The 8,571-nt window shown below is 36.1% G+C and overlaps 1 pseudogene; it reads left to right on the top strand.

Moving 5' to 3' along the window:
* Positions 1 to 5,790: 5,790 nt before the first annotated feature.
* LOC112825757 (F-box only protein 8-like) lies at positions 5,791 to 6,975 on the top strand (annotated as a pseudogene).
* Positions 6,976 to 8,571: the final 1,596 nt, after the last annotated feature.

Below are 8,571 nucleotides of genomic sequence, written 5' to 3'. Positions count from 1 at the left end.
TACAAACAGCATAAAATTAGCAGAAGGGGGAGATTGAATAAAATGACAATTATTCTAATATAATAAAGAATGTACTATGTTCCAATAATGGTTAAGAAGTGGAAAAATGACAAACTATGTTGATGATAAAGGTAAACTTTTCACTAAAATGATAGGAGAAAACAAACTGATATCAATTTAAAATCATGTGAAAAAGACTGAAAGAACTATGATTTCAGGGCTCCTGGGTGGCTCAGTTGGTTAAGCGACTGCCTTCGGCTCAGGTCATGATCCTGGAGTCCTGGGATCGAGTCCCGCATCGGGCTCCCTGCTCAGTAGGGAGTCTGCTTCTCCCTCTGACCCTCTTCCATCTCGTGCTATCTCTCATTCTCTCTCTCTCAAATAAATAAATAAAATCTTTAAAAAAAAAAGAACTATAATTTCATTATCTTGATTATCACATGGTATAGGTCAGAGGTTGGGAAAATCTTCTAAATCATGACATTGTATAAAATATGTGGTTTTAATTGTAGCTGAATTAACAAAGGTCTTATACTCTTTTATAATTACAAAATTGGGATATTTTATTAATATAGTAAATGTTACAATCATTGCATAATTTTTGTTAAAGATTTATTTATTTGACAGAGAGAGACACAGCGAGAGAAGGAACATAAGCAGGGGGAGTGGGAGAAGGAGAAATAGGGTTCCCATGGAGCAGGGAGCCCGATCCCTGATCAAGCCAAGATGCGGGGCTTGATCCCAGGACCCTGGGACCATGGAATTTACATTAAGTGAATTTTCTTAAAGAGGGTATTCAGAGGTTTAGAATGTTTGCTCTGCAGAATGAGAGAGACAGTTGATCGAAGGCATTGAAAGGAATAACTGAGAGCACAGTTGAGATTGGAAAAGATGTAATTGGTGGTCTTCAAAATAAAATGATTTCATCTAGAGACATTCAGCGGTTTGTTGGTAGTGGTAGAGATTGCACATAATTTATTGCATTAGTTTGAGATTTAGTAGAACTGCAGATGTCCCTAAAAGTTTTGTGTGAGCTAAAACTGTAAAAAGGATGTATATAAAACTGTAAGAGGTCTGTTAACTAAGTAATTTGAAATTTCCGCATCAAAAACACAGATAGGGGGCGCCTAGGTGGCTCAGTCAGTTAGGCGTCCCACTCTTGGTTTCAGCTCAGGTCATGATCTCAGGGTCATGAGATCAGCCCCACACAGGGCTCCATGCACCTGGAGTCTGCTTGAGATTCTTTCCCCTTCCCTCTCCTTCCCCTCGGCTCCCCCACATGCTTGTGTGCTCTCTCTCTCTCTCCCTAAAATAAATAAATAAATAAATAAAAATAAAAAAAAGAGATAGGAACGTTAGAATCAGCAAACTATACTAAGGAATGTGAACGTTGGGATGAGAATCAGACAAAGACATTAACAAATTACATATATATAATGTATATATGCGTATACATGTGTATATACACATTTATAAGAGATTTTCAAGAGGAAGTTCTTTATCTCCACTTTTAATACTGAGAAAGCTTAAGGTATTTGTCAAGCAGGGAAACTGTCGTTAGAGCTATTCCTGGAATTGCACAGGTGAAAACCAGGTTGTAGCGGATTGACACGTGAGTAGGAGTTAAGCCGGTAGAAAGAGCAAGCATAAAGAAGGCAATCTCTCCCGATTCAACAGAATGTACATATTAATGGGAAACTGGGCGCGAAAATTGGGGGATGCCAGACAAAATCTCTCAGATGTCATATTTCCATGTATGAACTTAAGCAAGGACTAAGTCAGGAGTGAATTCAGTGCACAAGTAGAAAGTAATTGATTCTGCTGTATCACTGTTGGCGGTGAAAAAAAATCCCACTCTTTTTTTTTTATTGTGGTAAAATTCACATAACATAAAATTAACCTGTAAAGGGCACAATTCGTTGGCATTTAGTACATTCACAACGTTGTGCAACAAAAAGCCAAACTCTTAATCAGTGTAGTGTGTTTTGAAACGTAAAACCAAATAGCTTGAAGAAATCAGATAGGAAAACTATTTGACCTTAGAGAATATGCAAGCAAAAGGAAATAAAAATGAAAATCTGAAATAGGTATTGGAATGATTTCAGTCTGTTGACTAATGGCTTTAAATATGGTCTAAGATAAATAACAAAGTGCTGTTCCAGCTAATCAAGAATTGTGGCAAAGCCATGGTTTTCATGATAGCTTTATGTCTCCTTACAGTTGTGTGTGTTTGATTGTCCAAGTCCTTTCTTATCTTGGAGTTATAAATCTTTTAGAGCATGTTAGATTTTGTTTTGTTTTGTTTTGTTTTTTTCTCTTCTACAACAGTCTATTGAAAATCAACATTTAGAAAATAATTTTTAAAAACAGAGTTGTAAATTGATTTTCCTAAACCTACAATTAGAGAACTTATATCTAGGAATTACATTTGACCCAATTAAAGCTCAGGAAAGGATTTTGGTGTTTGGAGAAAATTGGGTGAAATGGAAGAAGTGCCGCATATGAGTGATGAGATTAGGTCCTGGTTGTTTGGGGAGAAACAACAGAGCCTACTAAGAAATGTGGAAAAGAGAAGAGGGGTCTTGAGAATGAAGCAGAGTAAAGGAGATGCCGATGAGCCCAGTTGCTTATTGTCTTTAGTAGGAAAAGTTAGTTGAGTGTTTACACTCCTTTCTTTTATTAAAAACATGATAACCTGAGCTGACTCCCATAGTTTCCTTTCTGCTACAAACATGAGATCATAGGTAAAATAACACTCTAAATATAATATCTAGTCAAACACAAAGAAATGAAAGACTTAAGGAGTACAAAGAATAATAAAAATTAATATGGTGTGAGTTGATGGCCCTATAATCTGTAGTGATTTTAGCCCTATATTTATGCTTTCAAGGCTGAAGCCTAGCCTTTTATTTTTTTTTAATTTTTTATTGTTATGTTAATCACCATATATTACATCATTAGTTTTTGATGTAGTGTTCCATGATTCATTGTTTGTGCATAACACCCAGTGCTCCATGCAGAATGTGCCCTCTTTAATACCCATCACCAGGCTAACCCATCCCCCTACCCTCCTCCTCTCTAGAACCCTCAGTTTGTTTTTCAGAGTCCATCATCTCTCATGGTTCGTCTCCCCCTCTGACTTACTCCCCTTCATTCTTCCCCTCCTGCTATCTTCTTCTTTTTCTTTTTTCTTAACATATGTTGCATTATTTGTTTCAGAAGTACAGATCTGTGATTCAACAGTCTTGCACAATTCACAGCACTCACCATAGCACATACCCTACCCAGTGTCTATCACCCAGCCACCCCATCCCTCCCACCCCCCACCACTCCAGCAACACTCAGTTTGTTTCCTGAGATTAAGAATTCCTCATATCAGTGAGGTCATATGATACATGTCTTTCTCTGATTGACTTATTTCACTCAGCATAACACCCTCCAGTTCCATCCACGTCGTTGCAAATGGCAAGATCTCATTCCTTTTGATGGCTGCATAATATTCCATTGTGTATACATACCACCTCTTCTTTATTCATTCATCTGTCGATGGACATCTTGGCTCAAGCCTAGCCTTTTAATCTACACAGGAAGACAAGAAAGATGGCCCCAGGCTGTTGAGGTGGTTAAACCCCACTTTCTAATTCTGTGTAAAATACTGCTTGAAAAATCCTTTCATAGATATGTTCCATCCATTAAAAGTGAACTAGAAAAACTCTAGACACAAACAAAGAGGTGGCCACAAAATTTCTGTTTTGCCTAGAGTCTTGAGTATAAAGATACAAAGGCAGTTGGGAAAAATCAAAGCCTTGGAGCAAACACATCTAAACCTAGTTTTCAAATTTATAATCTTCACCTACAATTTTTCTTAGAATACTGATATCTATATAACCTTGTCAGAAACAAGGAAACTGAAAGAATATAATCATATATGTTTGATGAAAATTAATTCATAAAATGCAATTATAAAACATGACAAGTGCCTCCATGAGGGTATTAGTAGATGCAAGAAACAGAAATTGACCTTAAAAGTTAAAATCATAGAATGATAAGGAAACCATTAAATATATACACTTAAAACTTTTGGGGAGCTAATAAAGGAAGAAACGAACAAATTTGGAAAAATAGAACTTGTAAGTAGTATGCGTATAATAACTGAATGGAAAACTCAATGGAAAGACTAAAGGGATTAGTTGGAGCTAAACAGATAATTTGTAAACTAGGAGATGGATCTAAGAAAATAGCTCCACATGCCACACAGAAAGTGAGCAGCTGGTGATAGTGACTGGCAGCGAGCACCAAGTATTTTCTGGAATGTTTGTAATCTTTGGTTTCTTAATCTGGAGGCTGGTTAAATGGACACTTTGTGAAAATTCCTAGAGTTGTACAATAGAGTGATCTATTTCTATAAAGAGGTAAAAAAAGTTAGGTACAAGTACACAAAATTTGGAATATATATAACAACTGAAATTATAATGGGGAAAAGAAAATATAAAAATTTCTATCAATTTTTTTTAATGTTTATTTTTTTTTAAAGGTTTTATTTATTTATTTGAGAGAGAGAGTGAGAGATAGAGAGCACGAGAGGGAAGAGGGTCAGAGGGAGAAGCAGACTCCCTGCCGAGCAGGGAGCCCGATGCGGGACTCGATCCCGAGACTCCAGGATCATGACCTGAGCCGAAGGCAGTCGCCTAACCAACTGAGCCACCCAGGCGCCCAAAATTTCTATCAATTTTAAAGAAGTAAAAAATGGAGTAAAAAGAACAAATAAAACATGATGAGTAGATATACAAAACAAAGTGATTGAAATAAGTCCAAATATAAATTGGCCTCTTTAAGTACAGAGAATGTTAGATTTGATAAAGTAACACATTTTATTTAAAAGAATCATACTTAAAATATAATGACTAAGAAAGTTTAAAATTCAAGAAATGGGAGAGGATCTGCCAGGTCTTGGCATATAGCAATCTTAATATATAATTAATATGCTTTTATACAGATAAAGGGAGTCATTCATGACAAAAAAAATAATTCATCAGGCAGACATTGTATACTTCTACTTAAATATCTGTAATTCAGGATTGACTAGAAAATAAAAATATTTGCATACAAAAAAAGAGGCTTTAACACTGTTGAAAAAATTAATAGATGAATTTCAACAAAGAAGACATAAAGCTCAGAAGAAAAAAGGGGTATCTAAGAAACAAAACAAAACATACAACTGAAAATTTATGTAACATTGTCCATATTATGAGTTAAAATTAAATTCAAAGAATAATTCACTGAAAATTACAAAATATCAATAACTGAATGGAAAAGATATATTTTTATAAATATTTCTGAAATGTAGCAAAACCCACAGAAATTTGCACTCTTAAGTGAATTTCTTTAAAAATTGAGAAAATTCAGAATAAATGACATAAGCGTTTAACTCAAATAGTGAAATAATATCAATAATAGTGCTCCCACAAAATCTAGAAATGTACAAAATCTACACTATAAAAAAAATCGTTATTATTTCTAGAAAACAAAGAATATTTTTTATAAAACCAGTTTTTCTTAGAGGTTAATAAAAGAGGAAAAAATTTGAGAAGGATAGATCAACAAAGAAAGACAGGAGACACAATCTGAAAATAATGCAGATGCCCAAAAGAAGCAATTTTAGTTGCCAACAGCAATTTCAGCCCATTTCAGAGAGTTCCAGCCTGCCCTTTCTGACAACCTGCCCTACAGATTCCACACTTGCCTCACTGACCTCCACAAACACGTGAGCCAGTTTCTAAACGCTTGCAGATGGGTCAGGGGCTGTAGAGAGTGTCCAGAAACCAGCAGCGACAGCAGGAAGGGGACAGTAAGCAAAGCTACCTCAGCAGAGAACAGAGCAGGAGGATGGCTGCCAGCAACATTTCTAACACCAGTCATCGTAAAAAAGTCCAAGGAGGCATTGATACATATCACCTTGGGAAGGCACAGCAATCTAAAGAACAGGAAGGATTCATTAATTTGGAAATGTTGCCCCCTCAAGCTAAACTTTACCATCTCGTCCTACCTGAATGCAACTGACCTCTGCTTAATTTCATGTGTTTGGGAGGACCTTGCAAAAGATGAACTTCCCTGGCAAGCGTTGTGTAAATCCACTTGGCGTCACTGTTCCATATATAATAAGAACCCACCTCTAGGATTTTCTTTCAGAAAATTGTATATGCAGCTGGATGAAAGCAACCTCACCTTCACTGCTAACCCAGAGGACGGAGTAAACTACTTTATGTCCAAGGGTATTTTAAATGTTCACCAAAGTTTATCTTCTGTACAAGAACACTGAGTTGGGGAAAAAAACAAACAAACAAAAAACAAAACTGAGACTCTATCTTGCTGAAAGGAGAGATGTCTTGGATGACCTCGTAACGTTGCATAACTTTAGAAATCAATTCTTGCCCAATCCACGGAGAGAATTTTTTCATCATATCTATGCCCCTGGAGGGTGTGGGGGGAGTTCTTGAAACTCTCCTAACAAAGTTCTCACACAGATTCTGTGCTTGTAACCCTGATTTAATGCAAGAACTTGGCCTTAGTCTCGAAGCAGTCTATATACTGTGCCACTCATTTTTTTCTTAAGTTTATTTATTTATTTTAAAGAGAGAGAGTGGGGAGAGGAGCAGAAAGAGATGGAAAAAGAGAATTTCAAGCAGACTTCCCACTGGATGGGGAGCTTGATGTGGGACTCAATCTCATGACCCTGAGATCATGACCTGAGCTGAAATCAAGAGTGGACACTCAACTGGCCAAGCCACCCAGGCACCCCCTCAGTGCTACCCTTTGATACTACTTTCTATTGACCTCACTAGCCCTCACCTAAAGAACAAAATGTCAAAAAGAGAATTTATTCTAAATACCTGTCATGCTGCTCAAAACATTAGTAAAATTTTTGTAGGGCACTTTTATAACAACATCTACCTTATTGGCCATGTAGCTGCATAAAAACACAATTGCTAGGACTTCAACTATTAACTTTAAACTAAAGATACCCAAGGACTTATTAGCAGATACGGGGGTTTCAGTAGAGCTAGTCATTCTAGCCTCTGTATACAATCAAGCTCAAGCATACACCTCTTTTTTTCTTTTACTGTTTCCTTTTTTAGTAATTTCCTTGGGGAACTAGAGAATTTTGTAGAATTTTTCTTAATGTTGCTCATCATGTTTTACACAAAGCAGAGCAACTGTCTCACAGCTGTTTAAGAATGTTACTGACATTATCCTCTAAAAAATGGTATATTTGTGCATTAGATTTGCGTGAAAAACTATTCATTTCCATTCTTTTTTAGAATACTATGTCATGTGTACATATTTAATTAAAGAGATTTATAATCATAATTATTTATTGTAAAGATTTTAACTAACACTTTTCCTTTTTCTCTCAAAATAAATAAACAAATAAAAACAATGGGGACAAAATTATAGATACAATAGGGTAAAAACAAAAAACAATGGAAGAAAGTTTTGCTTTTAATATTAAGAACTAGAAAAAACTTAAACATCTATTAACAGAGGAATTGAACAAATTTTGCATAGCTATGGAATGGAATATTACATAGCAAAAGTTGGTGGACATGTATTTATATGGATAAATGTCAAATATAAGGCTACATAAAAATTCGATTTGAAGAATACATATAGCATGCTACCAACTGAATGAAATTTTTAAACATACAAAATAACATCAGCTTTAAATTTTATGTCTTCAGAATATTCTATCCATTCCCCTCTTTTTTGCTGTCATCTAAAGCCCTGAAATCAGTTCCCAGTATAGTGTAATATTTTGACTTCTACATTCTCATCATTCTCTCTGCTATTAATACTGTCATAATTCTTGATGATTTTAAGATCCACGAAGATAATCCTTGCAATTCCCTGGCATTTCAGTTTCTTGAAGTTCTCTTATTCAGTGATCTTCACACCCCCTCCACCACTCACTGCCATGCATAAACGCTTAGTCCTGAGCACTCCAGCCATCACTTCCTGTCTCCATGACTACATATCTCTGGTATGGCCACATCTTTGATCTTGCTATGATTTACTGTGTTAGTTTTCTAGGGCTATTATATAACAAAGTTTCACAAACTGAATGGTTTAAAACAACAGACATTTATTCTCTCACAATTCTGGGGACCATAATCAAGAGTCAAGAAGTCCATAATCAAGGGTCAGCAGGGCCATGCTCCCTTGGAAGCTTTTAGGGAAGAATCCTTCCTTGCCTCTTTTAGCTTTTCGTGGTTTCTGGCCCTCTCGGTGTTTTTTAGTTTGTGGCAGCATAACTCTAGTCTCAACTTCTGTCTTCACATGGCTGTCTTACCTCTGTGTCTGTGTCAAATTTCCTTTTTCGTGAAAGGTCATCAGCCCTTCAGTTAGGCCCACCCTAATCTAGCATGACCGCATCTTAACTTGATTACATCTTCAAAGACTATTTCCAAATATGGTCACATTCATAGGTACCAGTTAGGTTAGGACTTGAACATACATTTTGGGGGACACAGTTTGACCTAGAACACTTAGAATGCATTGGTCCTAACATTTTCT

The sequence above is a fragment of the Callorhinus ursinus genome, unplaced genomic scaffold, assembly GCF_003265705.2.
Source record: "Callorhinus ursinus isolate GAN/ISIS: 27379988/994484 unplaced genomic scaffold, GSC_fseal_2.0 scaffold4, whole genome shotgun sequence".
In the NCBI taxonomy this organism is placed as follows: domain Eukaryota; kingdom Metazoa; phylum Chordata; class Mammalia; order Carnivora; family Otariidae; genus Callorhinus; species Callorhinus ursinus.
This window is presented reverse-complemented; position numbering and strand designations above follow the sequence as displayed.